Here is a 19,777-nt window from a genome sequence, read left to right as displayed (position 1 = left end):
ATGTAATATGGAGGCTATTGTTTTACTGATTGTACTAAGTGAAAAGCAAGTGTCACCTCCTGGTGTTAGGGGACAGGAGATGCGCATTAGAGAAGGAGATATAGTCAGCCTTGTTATAGACAGCAGACACGTTGCAAAAGCATAGAAACTGAAATTAAAGCTTTACTGTCCATGTGTGAAGAGGTGAGACAAATATGACCAGCCAATATTGTACCTTTGCGCTCAGTAAGATCATAGAATCATGAATCAGAGAATCCTTACAGCGTGGAAACACGTCCGTCAGCCCAACATGTCCACACTGCCCCTCACAGCATCCCACCCAGACCCATCCACCTATAACTCATCTAACATACACATCACTGAACACCTTGGGAAATTTAGCATGACCAATCCACCTACGTTGCACATCTTTTGACTGTGGGAGGAAACTGGAGCACCCGGAGAAAACCCATGCAGACACATGGAGAACGTGCAAACTCCACACACACCAAAGGGTGGAAGTGAACCCAAGTTGCTGGTGCCGTGAGGCAGCAGTGTTAACCAGAGCCACTGTGGTCTTTATTATGCCAATTAAACTGCAAGCATTTTTTTTTCAACAAAGGAAACTTACCATCGTCACAGGATGTGAGGGCTTTCAATTTTCTATCAGCTTTGAGAACTTTATCCATGTCTGTCTTCACAAGAGCAAGGTGATGGCAATGGTGAGAGACTGGTTAATATTCAGCAGCTCGCCGTGCAAAAAATTAGCGGCACTTTCATTGCTTTTTCCCTCGGGACATAACAGAAAGACAAGTAGAAGGAAAATATTCTGCCTGGAAGTCAGTGGTGAGTGGGGTTCCACAGGGCTCTGTCCTTGGGCCTCTACTGTTTGTAATTTTTATTAATGACTTGGATGAGGGGATTGAAGGATGGGTCAGCAAGTTTGCAGACGACACAAAGGTCGGAGGTGTCGTTGACAGTGTAGAGGGCTGTTGTAGGCTGCAGCGGGACATTGACAGGATGCAGAGATGGGCTGAGAGGTGGCAGATGGAGTTCAACCTGGATAAATGCGAGGTGATGCATTTTGGAAGATCGAATTTGAAAGATGAGTACAGGATTAAGGATAGGATTCTTGGCAGTGTGGAGGAACAGAGGGATCTTGATGTGCAGATATGGAGATCCTTTAAAATGGCCACCCAAATGGACAGGTTTGTTAAGAAAGCATATGGTGTTTTGGCTTTCATTAACAGGGGGATTGAGTTTAAGAGTCAGGAGATCTTGTTGCAGCTCTATAAAACTTTTATAAGACCGCACTTGGAATACTGCGTCCAGTTATGGTCGCCCTATTATAGGAAAGATGTGGATGCTTTGGAGAGGATTCAGAAGAGGTTTACCAGGATGCTGCCTGGACGGGAGGGCTTATCTTATGAAGAGAGGTTGACTGAGCTCGGTCTCTTTTCATTGGAGAAAAGGAGGAGGAGAGGGGACCTAATTGAGGTATACAAGATAATGAGAGGCATAGATAGAGTTGATAGCCAGAGACTATTTCCCAGGGCAGAAATGGCTAGCATGAGGGGTCATAGTTTTAAGCTGGTTGGAGGAAAGTATAGAGGGGATGTCAGAGGCGGGTTCTTTACACAGAGAGTTGTGAGAGCATGGAATGCGTTGCCAGCAGCAGTTGTGGAAGCAAGGTCATTGGGGTCATTTAAGAGATTGCTGGACATGCATATGGTCACAGAAATTTGAGGGTGCATACATGAGGATCAATGGTCGGCACAACATTGTGGGCTGAAGGGCCTGTTCTGTGCTGTACTGTTCTGTTCTATGTTCTATGTTCTATTACAGTCCTTTCCTAAGCCACGAGTTTGCAGACACTCTGAACGAGGCTTCCCCCGTGATGGTTTGTATTCCCTGCGCTGGGCTAAAACCCACCCATCCTTGCCAGTGGACTTCACTGCTGACTGCCGTTGCTGACCTCCATCAGGCACGACAGGCTTTGCCACATTATGTACTCTCTTATCTTATTCCTTCTTCAGGCTATATCAATCTGCCACTGACCTGCCCATCTGACCGATGACAAGATTGGAGCAGACAAGGGGACCTGGTAAAAGGTGTTTTAAGATTTTGAAGGGCATAGAAGGGATAACTGGAAGCTGCTTTTTCCATTAGTTGACATGAACTCACTGACTGAAAGTGTGGCTGATTCAGAAAGTGTCTGAATATTTAAGCAGTATTTAGATGTTCACTTCTGTTGCCGTAGGCTCCAGGGCTATGGGTCAAACAATCAAAAAGGAAATCAATGTACTGTGAGTTCAATGTAGACAGATCTTTGTTGAGTAGTGCAGTAATGACAGATCGCACGGCCTCCTCCTGTGCAACAAACATCCATGACTCTATAATTACACAGCTTTTCTTTGAGGCATTTCTCCACTTGACTGATTCTTTGTAAATGCAAGGCCGACAAAATAAATCCTTTTATTAAAAGCTTCCATCTCACTGAGAAAGCTTCAGGCCAATTTGATAATCTGCTCTGAAAATTCTGCTCATATTTTGATAGTTATGAAAAATTCTACTATCAGGGCTGTCACAATCCACAACATTCTAAATCAATCAACAATATTCTGGAAAGATGATCATTTGCCTATCCAACGAATTTTAACTGGTGTTTTTAAAAAATAGAGAAATAAATCTAGATCTGTCAAAAACTAATCAGTTCTTCCTTGGACCATACCTGTACAGACCAGGTTTCAATGAAATATGCCCATTAGTTGTGACATACATTGTTGACAACAGAACATCAAATGGGGAAAAACATGACCTCACATTAAGTGTTATCACTGCTGCAAGTGAGCAGTCGAGTCATACAGCACTTCTGAATATTTTCCAAGTATTCTAATGATGAAAACATTATTGGTAACAAAAACAGCTGCTAAGTTGGTGTCGTTGAGAAGCAATGGCATCATACAGATGTAGTGCATCATTTATCCAGCAGGAATGCACTGTGCAGGTTCTGTAAAGACCACGCTATAACTAAACATTAATAGTGGCAGTGACTAAATAGAGAAATATACTAAGACAGCAAACCTTTTGTTAAACAGTACCCGTGGTACCAGGAATGTGCTGAGTAATCAAAAATTCCAGTTGATCAATATTTCCACACACACAAAAAACACACACTCAATAATAGGAACATAATGCATGGGATATACGCATCACTGTTCTCCTTCATTTACAGCATAAATAACTTCAGCAATGATGCAACTTTGCCTTAACTAAAACTTAATGGCAGAGAGCCTTCTCACTTGCACCCTCACCAGACATCACAGAGATGATGAGAATACAGTAAACATCTGGTGTGTAATTTTTGTCACTTTATTGAGTGGGCTAGTTTGTTAAACAAAGTTTACGTACAGTTAAATCTACAGTTTACATGTGTATCAGCAATGATAGATTTAGTACTTACACTTGTATTTTTCCCTCCAGATGACCCTTGGACAGACGCATCAAGCCAATTTTCAAAGAAAAACTCTGATTCTTCCACTCCTACCCCTGGAAAAGGAAGTTGCAGAATGTCACTGACTGACTTTACTTATTTGAATACAGCATAAGATACATAGAACATCGAACAGTACAGGCCCTTCAGCCCATGATGTTGTGCTGAACTTTTACCCTAAACCTCAGGTCTATCTAACCTCCACCCCTATCTTGTATTAACACCCATATGCCTGTCTAATAGTCACTTAAATGCCCCTAATGAGGTCGACTCCACAACCCACTGCAGCTGAAACAAAGATCTCTTTGAATTGTCATTTGTCAGACACGTATTGAATCAAAAAACAAATTTCTCACTTCCACAGATTTCTACAGCATGTTAATATGATTTGTGAAAGTTAATACTTCACCCTTTTATTTTACAAATACAACTTCAAACAAAATGCTACTGTATAGAACTTCTATGCTGGCATTTGTGCATATGCCATTTCAGTTTTGTGATCTGTTTCTCTGCAACGAGTGATAAATACTTTGATTAAAACGGTTGAGAGCAGTGTATGTGAGATTTAATACCATGCTTTATCTGCAGATAGTTCATCTGCAGGTAGTTATTCATGAGGCTCAACTGACATCATGTCTTAGGGGAGCTTGTGGCCTCTGGGTTAGGTACCGTTTGACCATTGCCTACTGGTCACTAGTTGAGTGGAAAGAGAACTACTGGCTGCTATCCATTTTCAACAAGTGATCACGATAATCTACCTGTGTTTCAACGTCCCATCAACATTCAAGAATTGTTGTTCGAAGAGGCTTCTGTGTAACAAATAGGAGCAGAATCAAGATCAACCATGTTGTTTTCCCTCTCTGAACAAGCTGCCAACATCATATATAAAGGGACAGTCTTCATCATTCTTATACAATTAACTTTTACAATGGACAACAGGTGCAGGAGTAGGCCATTCGGCCCTTTGAGCCAACACCACCATTCATTATAATCATGGCTGATCATCCACAATCAGTATCCTGTCCCTGCCTTATCCCCATAAAGACAGTGGAATCAACGGTTAAGAGCTCTATCCATCTCTTTCTTGCAACTGTCCAGAGACCTGGCCTCCACTGCCTTCTGGGGCAGAGCATTCCACATATCCACCACTCTCTGGGTGAAGAAGATTTTCCTCAACTCTGTTCTAAATGGCCTACCCCTTATTTTTAAACTGTGTCCTCTGGTTCTGGACTCAACCATCAGCAGAAACATGCTTCCTGCCTCCAGAGTGTCCAATCCTTTAATAATCTTATACGTCTCAATCAGACTTCCTCTCATCTTTCTAAGCCATTAGCTTTCTTCACTGCCTGCTGTACCTGCATGCTCGCTTTCATTGACTCATGTACAAGAATACCTAGATTGCGTTTTACTTCCCCTTTACCAACTTGACTCTATTTAGATAGTAATCTGCCTTCCTGTTCTTGCCAGCAAAGTGGATCACCACACATTTGTCCACATGAAACTGCATCTGCCATGCATCCATCCACTCACCGAGCCTGTCCAAGTCACCCTGCGTTCACATAACATCCTCCTCACATTTCACACTGCCACCCAGCTGTGTGTCAGGAGCAAATTTGCGAATATTACTTTTAGTGCCTTCATCTATATCATTAATGTATATTGTAAATAGCTGCGGTCCCAGCTCCGAACCTGGCGGTCCCCCACTGATCACCGCCTGCCATTCCGAAAGGGACCCATTTATCACTACTCTTTGCTTCCTGTCAGCCAGCCAATTTTCAATCCAACTCAGTATTTGGCTCCCAATAACATGTGCCCTAATTTTGCTCAATAATCTCCTGTGTGGGACTTTATCAACGGCTTTCTGAAAGTCCAGGTACACGACATCCATTGGTTCTCCCTTGTCCATCTTCATAGTTATGTCCTCAAAAAATTCCAGAAGATTAGTCAAGCATGATTGCCCCTTTGTAAATCCATGCTGACTCTGACCTATCCGTTACTGCTATCCAAATGGTAGTAATTTCATCTTTTATAATTGACTCCAGCATCTTTCCCACTACTGACGTCCCGCTAACCGGTCTATAATTTCTTGTTTTCGCTCTCCCTCCTTTCTTGAAAAGTGGGACAACATTAGCCACCCTCCAATTCGCAGGAACTGATGCTGAATCTAGAGAACATTGGAAAATGATTACCAATGTGTTCACGATTTCTAGAGCCACCTCCTTAAGTACCCTGGATTGCAGACCATCAGGTCCCGGGGACTTATCAGCCTTCAGACCCAACCGTCTATCCAACACCATTTCCTGCCTCATGTAAATACCCTTCAGTTCATCCATTACCCTACGTCCTTCAGCCACTATTACATCTGGGAGATTGCTTCTGTCTTCTCGAGTGAAGACAGATCCAAGGTACCTATTCAACTCTTCTGCCATTTCCTTGTTCCCATTAAATAAATTCACTCGTTTCTGTCTTCAAGGGCCAATTCTCGTCTTAACCATTTTTTTTCCACATACCTAAAAAAAGCTTTTACTATCCTCCTTTATATTTTTCGCCAGTTTACCTTGGTACCTCATTTTATTCTCTGCGTATTGCCTTTTTAGTTATCTTCTGTTGCTCTTTAAAAGCTTCCCAGTCCTCCGGCTTCCCACTCATCTTTGCTCTGTTATACTTCTTCTCTTTTATCTTTATAGAGTCCTTAACTTCCCTCGTCAACCACAGCCACCCCTGCCTCCCCTTCGGTTCTTTTTTCTTCTTTGGAATGAACTGATCCTGCACCTTTTGCATTATATCCAGAAATACCTGCCATTGTTGTTCCACTGCCATCCCTGCTACGGTATTGAACCATTGAACTTTGGCCAGCTCCTCCCTCATTGCTCCATAGTTCCTACAATACTGACACTTCCGATTCTCCCTTCTCCCTCTCAAATTGCTGATTAAAAATGATCATATTACGGTCACTACCTCCTAATGGCTCCTTTACTTTGAGGTCCCTGATCAAATCCGGTTTATTGCACAACACCAGATCCAGAATTGCCTCCTCCCTGATAGGCTCCATACTGACTCTACATCTCCTGATTCTATGTCTCCACTCGCAAGGGACTGAAGATTTTATATTTCTTCATATTCATAATTTCATTTTTTTAACTATTTATGATTTCTTCATTTCATATTTCTTTACTTCTGACTATTTTAAACACTACACATTTTCTTATGCTGCATCAATGACGGCATTTCAAAAGTAGTTTAGCTGCGTATAGAGTACTTTGTATGCCTTAGACCATAAAATGTGCTACATAAATGCAGTTCTTTCTTTTATTAACTGCGGTAGTTGTGTGTTTACGCAGAGTAGCATAAGTGAAATACATTTCCATGACAAAATTCCAAACCTAAGTTACTAAATTAGAATAATAAAATATTGGCTGTTTGCAACCGAACACTGTAGATGAGCGAAGGTCACTTAGTCAGTAAAGTACCAATTAAGTATGTTCCCGAAATGGAGAATACAAATGAAAACTGCGGTAATGCTCTTAGGAAATTGGACAATGTTCTATTTTATGATCACAGAAATGCCATATCATCAACACTTGTTGCAAAAGATAATAAGTCACTGTGCGATATTTATTCATTTGTTTTATATCCTCAAGATCATCTTCGCAAATCCTGTGAACAGGGACCAGTGAACAGCCTACTTTGCCTTTTTTTTACACCTATAATATCCATGTTTTATCCCTCTCCCCTCGATGTTTGTCTGCAGCAAGATGAGTTTACAGGGGGTTTGACAGCTTTAATTCGTACAGATATGTGTCCAATCTTTGTAAATATCTGTCTGATGCTAGAATCTACGCAGTTGTCAGAAACAGGCATTCTTGTGAACAACAGAAATCTGGACCGTGGTGTCTATCAGTTTGGATTGCAAAGACAGGTAAATTAGGGAAATTTACATACTTTTCAAAATCTTCCACATTGGGATTACTCTGCAAACAGCAGGCTAGAATTGCAGCATGGTACCCTCCTGAATGTAACACCTGAAATCACTAAAGTAATAACTTCCTTGAAAATGAACATGGACTCTATACGTTAAGGTTACACAAGTCCACGAGCTACAACATGGGGAAAAATACAGTGGATGTTATTTTTAATGAACAGTGTGTCAACATCAACTGTTCTGTCTGAGAGTGAAATCTGAGAAATGAAAAATGAAAACGCCAGGTTAGAAAGTTCCAGCTGTGTACTTACCTGATGGAAATGCATTGATTGTGATATTAATATATATATATAATTGTTAAATGAGAGGACTGATGAATTTTTCTTATTGTTTCTGTGATGATCTAAACAATCCATTTGTCAACACAATAAAGTAGATATTGTTATTGTAAAACACCCCTGAAAATCCAAAGGAAATTTCAAGAGGGGCCAAATAAGTAGTGTTGGGAAACAAAGAAATGGCAGAGGAACTGAACAAATATTTTGCATCAGTCTTCAGGTTGGAAGGCACCAGTATTAGACCTTTAAGGGAGTCTGAAGCAGAAGTGAGTGTGGTGGCCATCACTAAGGAGAAGGTACAGGGGAAGCTGAAGGGTCTGTGTGGAATTTGTACATTCTCTCCATGTCTGCACGGGTCTCGGACAGGTGCTCTGATTTCCATCCACAGTCCAAAGATGTGCAGGCAAGATGGATCAGCCATGGCAAATGTGAGCTTGCGGGGAAACAGTACAGGGCTGGGTCTTGGTGGGATGTTCTTTGCGGAGGTGGTGCAGACCCAATGGTTTCTTTCCGCACTGTAGGAATTGTATAATTCCGAGAAGATGGTAAATTACATGGACCGGATGGACTGCCTCCAAGAGTTCTGAAGGAGATAAGTGAGAAGACCATGCAGGCATTGGTGATCTTTCAGGAATTACTGGAGTCAGGGTGGGTCCCAAGGAGTGCAAAATGGCAAACATAACACCCCTGTTTAAAATGGAGGGTGGCAAAAGACGAGAAATTATAGACCTGTTAGCCTGGCACTGGTCAGTGGGTCAGATTTTAGAGTCTATTATTAAGGATGAGACCGGAGAATACGTGGAAGTACATGGTAAACTGGGCTGAGAAAACACTACTTTGTCAAGGGAAGGTCTCTGTTAGATCCTTTGGGAATGTAACCAGTGAGTTAAAACCAAAGAGAGCCATTGAACTTTACCTATTTGGAATTCCAGAAAGCCTTTGGCAAGGTGACACACAGGAGGCTTCAAAATAAAAAATGAGCTTATGGTGTTCGAGAATAGGTACTGGCATGGATAGTGGATTGGCTAACTGGCAGAATGCAGAAAGTGGGAATAAAAGGGTCTTTTTCAGGATGGCAGCCAGCAACTACAGGAGTTCCGCAGTCATCAGAGTTCAGACGACAGCCATTCACATTATACATTAGCAATCCGGACAAAGGAACTAATGGTATTGTCGTCCAAAGGGGGTTGCTGCTAAGTTTGCAGATGACATTTCAATAGAACAAGTCTCACGTCTGTCGTGTGCAAGGTGTTAGAAAGGATTCTGAGGGATAGGATTTAAGACCATCTGGAAGAGCATGGCTTGATTAAATGCAGTCAACACAGCTTTGTGAGGGGCAGGTCATGCCTCACAAACCTTATCAAGTTCTTTGAGGATGTGACTAGAAAAGTTGATGAGGGTTGAGCTGTGGATGTGGTGTATATGGACTTCAGCAAGGCATTTGATAATGTTCCCCATGGTAGGCTCATTCAGAAGGTCAGGAGGAATGGGATACAGGGGAACTTAGCTGTCTGGATACAGAATTGGCTGGCCAACAGAAGACAGCGAGTGGTAGTAGAAGGAAAATATTCTGCCTGGAAGTCAGTGGTGAGTGGTGTTCCACAGGGCTCTGTCCTTGGGCCTCTACTGTTTGTAATTTTTATTAATGACTTGGATGAGGGGATTGAAGGATGGGTCAGCAAGTTTGCAGACGACACAAAGGTTGGAGGTGTCGTTGACAGTATAGAGGGCTGTTGTAGGCTGCAGCGGGACATTGACAGGATGTAGAGATGGGCTGAGAGGTGGCAGATGGAGTTCAATCTGGATAAATGTGAGGTGATGCATTTTGGAAGGTCGAACTTGAAAGCTGAGTACAGGATTAAGGATAGGATTCTTGGCAGTGTGGAGGAACAGAGGGATCTTGGTGTGCAGATACATAGATCCCTTAAACTGGCCACCCAAGTGGACAGGGTTGTTAAGAAAGCATATGGTGTTTTGGCTTTCATTAACAGGGGGATTGAGTTTAAGAGTCAGGAGATCTTGTTGCAGCTCTATAAAACTTTGGTTAGACCGCACTTGGAATACTGCGTCCAGTTATGGTCGCCCTATTATAGGAAAGATATGGATGCTTTGGAGAGGGTTCAGGAGGAGGTTTACCAGGATGCTGCCTGGACTGGAGGGCTTATCTTATGAAGAGAGGTTGACTGAGCTCGGACTCTTCTCATTGGAGAAAAGGAGGAGGAGAGGGGACCTAATTGAGGTATACAAGATAATGAGAGGCATAGATAGCGTTGATAGCCAGAGACTATTTTCCAGGGCAGAAAAGGTTAACACGAGGGGTCATAGTTTTAAGCTGGTTGGAGGAAAGTAGAGAGGGGATGTCAGAGGCGGGTTCTTTACACAGAGTTGTGAGGACATGGAATGCGTTGCCAGCAGCAGTTGTGGAAGCAAGGTCATTGGGGTCATTTAAGAGACTGCTGGACATGCATATGGTCACAGAAATTTGCGGGTGCATACATGAGGATCAATGGTCGGCACAACATCGTGGGCTGAAGGGCCTGTTCTGTGCTGTACTGTTCTATTTTCTGTGTTCTATGTTCTATGATAGGTGGAGAGGCAAGTAGTGTTGAGGAAGTGGGGAGGTCACAGAGAGTCTGTGGAGAAGTGAAAGTACAGGCATAGACTATTTTCTAAATTGGGAAAGGCTTCAGAAATCTGAAGCACAAAGATGACCCAATTCAGGATTCTTTTAACATGCAGTTTCAGTTGGCAGTTGGGAGGGCAAATGCAATGTCAGCATTCATTTCAAGACGGCAAAAGTACAAGAGCAGAGATGTATTGCTGAGGCTGTGTAAGGCTCTGGTCATATTGCATTTGGAATATTAAGAGCGGTTTTTGGCCATCTATCTAAGGAAGGATGTGCTGGCCTTTGTCAGGGTCTAGATGAGGTTCTCAAACATAATCCTGGGGATGAAGTGAGGAGTGGCTGAGAACTCTGGGCCTGTACTTGAAGGAGTTTAGAAGGATGAAGGGGGTCACACTGAAGGTAAATCAGGCCTGGAGAGAGTGGACATGGAGATGATGTTTCCACAAGTAGGAGAGACCAGGACCTGAGGGCACAGCCTCAGAGTCAAAGGGACCACCCTTCAGGATGGAGTTGAGGAAGAATTTCTTCAGTCAGAAAGTTGTGAATCTGTGGAACTCATTGATGCAGAAAGCTGTGGAAGCCAAGTCAGAGTTGATTTCAGGCATAGATAGACATGTTCTTGCTTAGTAAGGACACAGGAGGTTGAGAATGATAGATCCCACTCAATGGGCTGAATGGTCTAATTCTGTTCTGAAATCTGAAGGTCCAAAACACTGGAGTGAATCAGTTCAGTGTTATTTTTATTGCACTGCAAGGACAGTATCTCTCCAAAACACCTAACAAATTTTCTCACTCTGTTGCTGCAAACCTTTTCAATAACTAGCAACAATGCTCCTGTTGTGCCTCTCTCAGCCGACGCTCGTTAGTTTTCCACTCATCGTAACTGCAAGTGTTTGCCACCACTGAAACATCCCGGTATTACTGGCACTAGTGCCATGTTTAAAGGCTATTGTGAACCAGTAAAATGCCCAGAATCCAGAACTGCCTTATACAGTTCATAGCATTTGTCCCAGACAGGGCAGGAAAGGGGAAATTAGCACCTTACTTTACAGTTGGAGACCTGGAAATCCTGTTGGATGGATTGGTGCAGTGGAGGACTGTCCTCTTTCCCAAAGACAAGCACAGGAGGCCACGACACAAGACTCGGCCAGACTCATCTGAGTCTGTCCAGTGTCAATGCAGTCTCAACCACCAAAAGAGCCATACAGCAGTGCTGCAAGATCAGTGACCTCTGCTCCAACAGAAGAGGAGCCTCATTGGAGATAATGGGAACTGCAGATGCTGGAGAATTCCAAGATAATAAAATGTGAGGCTGGATGAACACAGCAGGCCAAGCAGCATCTCAGGAGCACAAAAGCTGACGTTTTGGGCCTAGACCCTTCATCGGAGAGGGGGATGGGGAGAGGGAACTGGAATAAATAGGGAGAGAGGGGGAGGCGGACCGAAGATGGAGAGTAAAGAAAATAGGTGGAGAGAGTATAGGTGGGGAGGTAGGGAGGGGATAGGTCAGTCCAGGGAAGACGGACAGGTCAAGGAGGTGGGATGAGGTTAGTAGGTAGATGGGGGTGCGGCTTGGTGTGGGAGGAAGGGATGGGTGAGAGGAAGAACTGGTTAGGGAGGCAGAGACAGGTTGGACTGGTTTTGGGATGCAGTGGGTGGGGGGGGGGCAAGAGCTGGGCTGGTTGTGTGGTGCAGTGGGGGGAGGGGACGAACTGGGCTGGTTTAGGGATGCAGTAGGGGAAGGGGAGATTTTGAAACTGGTGAAGTCCACATTGATACCATATGGCTGCAGGGTTCCCAGGTGGAATATGAGTTGCTGTTCCTGCAACCTTCGGGTGGCATCATTGTGGCAGTGCAGGAGGCCCATGATGGACATGTCATCTAGAGAATGGGAGGGGGAGTGGAAATGGTTTGCGACTGGGAGGTGCAGTTATTTGTTCGGAACTGAGCGGAGGTGTTCTGCAAAGCGGTCTCCAAGCCTCCGCTTGGTTTCCCCAATGTAGAGGAAGCCACACCGGGTACAGTGGATGCAGTATACCACATTGGCAGATGTGCAGGTGAATCTCTGCTTGATGTGGAATGTCATCATGGGGCCTGGGATAGGGGTGAGGGAGGAGGTGTGGGGGCAAGTGTAGCATTTCCTGCGGTTGCAGGGGAAGGTGCCGGGTGTGGTGGGGTTGCAGGGCAGTGTGGAGCGAACAAGGGAGTCACGGAGAGAGTGGTCTCTCCGGAAAGCAGACAGGGGTGGGGATGGAAAAATGTCTTGGGTGGTGGGGTCGGATTGTAAATGGCGAAAGTGTCGGAGGATGATGCGTTGTATCCGGAGGTTGGTAGGGTGAAGTGTGAGAACGAGGGGGATCCTCTTAGGGCGGTTGTGGCGGGGCGGGGTGTGAGGGATGTGTTGCGGGAAATACGGAGGACGCGGTCAAGGGCGTTCTCGATCACTGTGGGGGGAAAGTTGCTGTCCTAGAAGAACTTGGACATCTGGGATGTGCGGGAGTGGAATGTCTTATCGTGGGAGCAGATGCGGCGGAGGCGGAGGAATTGAGAATAGGGAATGGAATTTTTGCAGGAGGGTGGGTGGGAGGAGGTGTATTCTAGGTAGCTGTGGGAATCGGTGGGCTTGAAATGGACATCAGTTACAAGCTGGTTGCCTGAGATGGAGACTGAGAGGTCCAGGAAGGTGAGGGATGTGCTGGAGATGGCCCAGGTGAACTGAAGGTTGCGGTGGAAGGTGTTGGTGAAGTGGATGAACTGTTCGAGCTCCTCTGGGGAGCAAGAGGCGGCGCCGATACAGTCATCAATGTACCGGAGGAAGAGGTGCGGTTTGGGGCCTGTGTAGGTACGGAAGAGGGACTGTTCCACGTAACCTACAAAGAGGCAGGCATAGCTGGGGCCCATGCGGGTGCCCATGGCCACCCCCTTAGTCTGTAGGAAGTGGGAGGAGTCAAAAGAGAAGTTGTTGAGGGTGAGGACGAGTTCAGCTAGGCGGATGAGAGCGTCGGTGGAGGGGGAATGGTCGGGCCTGCGGGACAGGAAGAAGCAGAGGGCTTTGATACCATCTGCATGCGGAATGCAGGTGTACAGGGACTGGACGTCCATGGTGAATATGAGGTGTTGGGGGCCAGGGAATTGGAAGCCCTGGAGGAGGTGGAGGGCGTGGGTGGTGTCACGGACGTAGGTGGGGAGTTCCTGGACCAAAGGGGAGAAAATGGAGTCCAGATAGGTGGAGATGAGTTCGGTGGGGCAGGAACAGGCTGAGACGATGGGTCGACCAGGGCAGGCAGGTTTGTGGATTTTGGGAAGGAGATAGAAACGGGCCGTGCGGGGTTGGGGAACAATGAGGTTGGAGGATGTGGGTGGGAGGTCCCCTGAGGTGATGAGGTCGTGAATGGCGTTGGAGATGATGGTTTGGTCATGTGGGTGTGGGGTCATGATCGAGGGGGCAGTAGGAGGTGGTGTCGGAGAGTTGGCGTCTGGCCTCAGCGATGTAGAGGTCAGTGCGCCATACTACCACTGCGCCACCCTTGTCTGCGGGTTTGATGATGAGGTTGGGGTTGGAGCGGAGGGCTGCCCGTTCTGCGGGGGAGAGGTTGGAGTGGGCGAGAGGGGTGGAGAGGTTGAGGTGGTTAACGTCTCGACGGCAGTTGGAGATGAAGAGGTCGAGGGAGGGTAGGAGGCCTAAGGGTGGTGTCCAGGAGGAGGACTTGTGTTGGAAGCGGGTGAAGGGGTCAGTGGAAGGAGGGTTAGGTTCCCGGTTGAAGAAGTAGGCATGGAGGCGAAGACGGCGGAAAAACTGCTCTATGTCCAACCGTGACTGGTATCATTGGTCTGTGCTACCTCACATTCACACTCTCTCTAATTCTGCACCACCCTTCAGCACAGCTCATGTAATACCATTCTCACCAAAGCATTCAATGTCTGTCTTCACTTGCTCTCGCCTACTTGAGGGCCCAAGGCGATTAATCCTCTATGTTCTCTGTGCCTCTTGCTCTCACCCAGGAGACCTCACCTCCCTTCCCAAACATACATGAGCACTAACAAATGCACCAGCTCATTTCATCTCACTCAATCACTCCCTTTGTTTCATTCCAGGAAAAACAGCCCACCGTAGGGCAGAAAGAGCCAACACAGGTAGTGAGGTGTCTAACGTTTGACTTCTCACAACCTATGAGGACAGTGTCCTGACCATGATCATCCTGAGCAGCCAACTGATTGCATCCAAGCCCTTCGAGTGATATCAGACAATGCCCTGGAGTTACCTCGATCTGCTGCCTGGAACTGCCTCCCTTGACTACAGACCATTCCCCTCAGAACCTGAAGAACGACCATGTGGTTGGAGACAATGCAACGCGTTCTGTGCTTCTGCAGCTGGCACATGCTGCAGGTGTGAGATCAACATATCACGGTGCTAAACGGCAACACACCCACTCCTTTGATTGATGACTGCTGACAAACATGGCAAGCTGTCTGGCTTTGTCTCGATGCCAAAAGGTTAATCAACATACTAGTGTTATGAGTCTGAGAGATGTGGCGGAGGGGGCAACCCATAAAAAGACAAAGCAAATGAAGACAAGGCAGAGGAGCTGTTAGCATTCATGCAGGGACAAAATGAGAGTGGAGAGCTCAAGCAAGGTGTCCTGATGTGTAACGTGGCCCAATACACGAATGGGTGCCTGTCCCTGCATATAAAAGTGCCCTGGCAGTAGCACTGCAATGAGGGGGGCTGCTGCAATCCAAAATGCAGCAATGAAGTACAGAAGAGTACTGAAAGCAGATCTGAGATGTGCCATGATGTGCTGAGGCTGGAACATGCCACATGTCAAAACTGTGGACATGGGGTGCTACTGATGGGTGTGGCTGCAGATGCTGGTGACTACTGCCCAAGTTGGAGGTCCAGAGGAGCATTGAGCAATGTGCAAGCATCACACACCCACTCAGAATTTCATTTCGCTAATTCTGAGCGTCTAGTTTCTGTCTGGCAGGTACAAAAATGGAATAAGTATTAATGAGGGCGGTACTCAGAAATAATGCATGCCGTTCAGTGCTCCCTCGCGAGAATTTCAGCTCAATGTCTACAATTTCACTGGAAAATGCAACATTTTGGTTTTGACACCCTGAAGCACCTTGAGCCGCTATCAATATGAAGGGTACGTACCTAATGAAGAATGTCAAAATTTACAGTCGCAATAACGATTTAATATTGGAACACACCTCATGCAAACAAAGCTCAATTTTATATAAATGGAAAATTGGAGGTGATTTGGGGTGGATAGAAGGACACCGGAGGTTTAACCCTGGACGTTCATCTCCAAATCCTAGAATTATATCCAACTTGGACTGAAAGAAAATAAAAATCTCTCCACTTGCAAGGATTCCCCAATATACTGTCACAGTCTTAATACATTTCCAAGTGAAGTGCATAACATTATTCCTAAATGGAGCTTACTAAACAATCTGACTGAGATAAGCTGAATGACAATTAGTCTGGAAAATACCACAATGGCACAGTTAATGCTCTTCAAGATACTGGCTAGGTTAAAAAGTCTCAGTTACGAGATAGACTGGTATGCTGGATTTGTGTTTCTTGTAGCAGAGGAAGCTGAGGTGGGGGTTGGGATCTGATTGAGGCAGACAAAATTATGACAGGCCCTGGCAGAATACATTGTGAGAATCCTTTCCCCATGGCACATGTGTCTAAGACCAGATGGCACAAGTTTAAGGTGAGGATTAAATGCTTTGGAGGAAGTCTGAGGAAAAGCTTTTTCATCAACAAAGTGGACATATGGAGCACACTGCCTGAGAGGGTAGTTGAGGCAGGTATTCTCAACATTTAAAAAGCATCTGGGATGAGCATTTAAAATGCTAGGTCAAAGTAGGCTATGGACCAAGTGTAGATAAATGAGATTACTGTAGTTTGGTGTTTGTTGGGAGGCATAGACATGGTGTTTCTATGCTGTATGACTCTACGAGATTGAGGGTCACATAAAAACTTATTCTGCATCTGGCTGTTTATTCCTTGACATTAACTGGATGATGTTCATATTGTGTACTTTATACACGTCTTTCTCCAGCACTCACATTTGTCACCGTGAAGAGCATTACAATCAGAGTGTCAAGATGTCTCCATGATCCTGTACAGATCTGACCAAATGGAATCAAAAGTATATGGTCGGCACAACATCGTGGGCTGAAGGGCCTGTTCTGTGCTGTACTGTTCTACGTTCTACGTTCTATATCAGTTTCAATTTTATGATTTAAAACAAAAGTCGCTAAAACTTTCAACTACTTTATCACTTGCACTGAAATGAAATTAGAACATACTGAAACCTTATGTCAACAATACTAGGATTGATTTTAATCAGTTGACAATCTTCACATTTACTTAACTGATCAAAATCCAAAATGTAGGATGCAGTTTAATGCACCTTAGGACAATCTAAACATACTACATTCAAGTGTAAATCATACATACGTATCAAAGACGTTCAGCAGCCAGTTCAGACACATGTTGACACAGAGTGACACATTGACCTAGTCTTTGTGATTTTGTTCCAAACCATCATAAATGGACGTTAAACAGTTGATTACTTCAGTTACATTTAGAAGTTGCTCGTTTTGTGTCAATTTGTGTCGATCAAAGACGTGTTGTGCTGTGTGCAACTCCAACAGATCCACTACAAAGGAGGAAGAAAACTAACTTCGATTACAGTTTTAACTTATTGAGCTATCAAATAAAATTAATTCCTTTATTGGGCCGACAAATAAATACAATGATTAAGAAAAGTACTCTGGAATGATGGAAACAGGCCATTTCCTTCTCAAATGCAATATGTCAAATCTAACTAGGGAACCGTCAGTGATAATGTATGGTTTAGAAGGGGTGGACGCTAGGAAGTTGTTTCTGTTAGGCGGGGAGAGTAGGACCCGTGGGCACAGCCTTAAAATTAGAGGGGGTAAATTTAAAACTGAAACGAGACGACACGTCTTCAGCCAGAGAGTGGTGGGCTTGTGAATTCATTGCCGCAGAGTGCAGTGGAGGCCGGGACGTTGGATGCCTTCCAGGCAGAGATCAACAAATTCTTGATCTCAAAAGGAGTCAAGGGCTACAGGGAGAGTTGAGGGAAGTAGAACATAGAACATAGAACATAGAACAGTACAGCACAGAACAGGCCCTTCAGCCCACAATGTTGTGCCGACCATTGATCCTCATGGATGCACCCTCAAATTTCTGTGACCATATGCATGTCCAGCAGTCTCTTAAATGACCCCAATGACCTTGCTTCCACAACTGCTGCTGGCAACGCATTCCATGCTCTCACAACTCTCTGCGTAAAGAACCTGCCTCTGACATCCCCTCTATACTTTCCACCAACCAGCTTAAAACTATGACCCCTCGTGCTAGCCATTTCTGCCCTGGGAAATAGTCTCTGGCTATCGACAAGTGTCGTTGAAATGCCCATCAGCCATGATTTAAATGGCGGAGTGGACTTGATTGGCCGAATGGCCTTACTTCTACTCCTATCTTATGATGCTGGTCATACTCTGTCGTTTGATTCAGTAATTTCTGCAGAACAATGGTGGAGGAACAGCAGCTTTATAAGTTATGAAGCCCTCCTTTATATTTATGAAGCAGGACTCAGAACAGTTTAAACTAAAACATCAATCTCTTTCAACCGACGTGCATTGTCATTACACCCAAATCCAAAGTACAATCGAATTGGCTCTTTACTCGTTTCAAATAGTGGATCTTACAACCCCTATTTAACTTCTGGTAATCAGCATTCTTTTAAATCACACTCGGTCGCAGCTATTAAGTGTGTTAATCACATGTTCTTGTTAATTTTAAAAAGGTCTCTGTCTGCCTGTCTGTCTCTGCCTGCCTGCCTCTGACTGTCTGTCTGTCTGCGTCTGTCTGTCTCCGGCTGCCTGCCTCTGTCTGTCTGTCTGTCTGCCTGCCTGTCTATCTGTCTCTGTCTGCCTGCCTCTGTCTGTCTGCCTGCCTGTCTGTGTCTGCCTGTCTGCCTGCCTGCCTGTCTCTGTCTGACTGTCGGCCTGTCTCTGTCTGACTGTTTGCCTGCCTGTCTGTGTCTGACTGTCTCTGCCTGCCTGCCTGTCTCTGTCTGACTGTCTGTCTGTCTGTGTCTGCCTCCCTCTGTCTGTCTGTCTCTGTCTGTCTGTCTGCCTGCCTGCCTGTCTCTGTCTGCCTGCCTGCCTGTCTGTGTCTGACTGTCTCTGCCTGCCTGCCTGGTGCCGCCTGCCTGTCTGTCTCTCTGTCTCTGTCTGACTGGGTGTCTGTGTCTGACTGCCTCTGCCTGCCTGCCTGTTTCTGTCTGACTGTCGGCCTGTCTCTGTCTGACTGTTTGCCTGCCTGTCTCTGTCTGTTTGTCTCTGTCTGACTGTCTCTGCCTGCCTGCCTGCCTGTCTCTGTCTGACTGTCTGTCTGTCTGTCTCTGCCTGCCTCTGTCTGACTGACTGTCTGCCTGCCTTCTGACTGTCTCTGTCTGCCTGTCTCTCTCTGCCTTGGCCTGTCTGTCTGCCTGCCTGCCTCTTTCTGTCTGACTGTCTTTCTATCTGACTGTCTTTCTATCTGACTGTTTCTGCCTACCTATCTCGGTCTGACTGTCTCTGCCTGCCTCTGTCTGCCTGCCTGTCTCTCTGTGACTGTCTCTGCCTGCCTGACTGTCTCTGTCTGTCTGCCTGACTGACTGTCTCTGTCTGTCTGTCTGTCTGTCTGCCTGACTGACTGTCTCTGTCTGTCTGTCTATCTGACTGTCCGTGTCTGCCTGCCTCTGTCTGTCTTCTGACTGTCTCTGCCTGCCTGCCTGACTGTCTTTGTCTGTCTGTCTGTTTGTCTATCTGACTGTCCGTGTCTGCCTGCCTCTGTCTGTCTTCTGACTGTCTCTGCCTGCCTGCCTGACTGTCTCTGTCTGTCTGTCTCTCTGACTGTCCGTGTCTGCCAGCCTCTGTCTGTCTTCTGACTGTCTCTGCCTGCCTGTCTCTGTCTGACTGTCTGTCTATCTGCCTGTCTCTGCCTGTCTGACTGTCTGGCGGCCTGTCTCTGTCTGGCTGCCTGTCTGCCTTCTGCCTGTCTCTGTCTGACTGTCTCTCTCTGCCTGCGTGACTGACTGCGTGTCTGCCTGCCTGCACGTCTGTCTGACTCTCTGCGTGTGTGCCTGACTCTCTGCCTGCCTCTCTATCTCTGTCTGCCTCTGCCTGTCTAACTGTCTGTCTCTGTCTGACTGTCTCTGCCTGCCTGACTGGCGGTCTCTGTCTGACTGTCTGTCTGTCTCTGTCTGTCTGACTGTCTCTGCCTGCCTCTGTCTGACTGACTGACTTCTGACTGTCTCTGTCTGCCCGCCTGCCTCTGTCTGCCTCGGCCTGACGGCCTCTGTCTGCCTGCCTGACTCTCTGCCTCT

General features: G+C 45.8%; 1 long non-coding RNA gene across 1 annotated transcript in view; it reads right to left on the bottom strand.

Annotated features, from left to right (window-relative positions):
* The window catches only part of LOC132209297 (uncharacterized), an 87,268-nt gene extending 70,258 nt beyond the window's left edge, over nt 1-17,010 (bottom strand). The window contains exon 1 of the long non-coding RNA XR_009445399.1: nt 16,834-17,010. This is a non-coding gene — a long non-coding RNA (uncharacterized LOC132209297). The remainder of the gene's footprint in view (nt 1-16,833) is intronic.
* Between the last annotated feature and the right edge of the window lie 2,767 nt (nt 17,011-19,777).

This window comes from Stegostoma tigrinum, unplaced genomic scaffold (assembly GCF_030684315.1).
Source record: "Stegostoma tigrinum isolate sSteTig4 unplaced genomic scaffold, sSteTig4.hap1 scaffold_82, whole genome shotgun sequence".
Lineage (NCBI taxonomy): Eukaryota > Metazoa > Chordata > Chondrichthyes > Orectolobiformes > Stegostomatidae > Stegostoma > Stegostoma tigrinum.
Note: the sequence above shows the minus strand (reverse complement) of the source record. Positions and strands in the feature narration are given on the sequence as shown.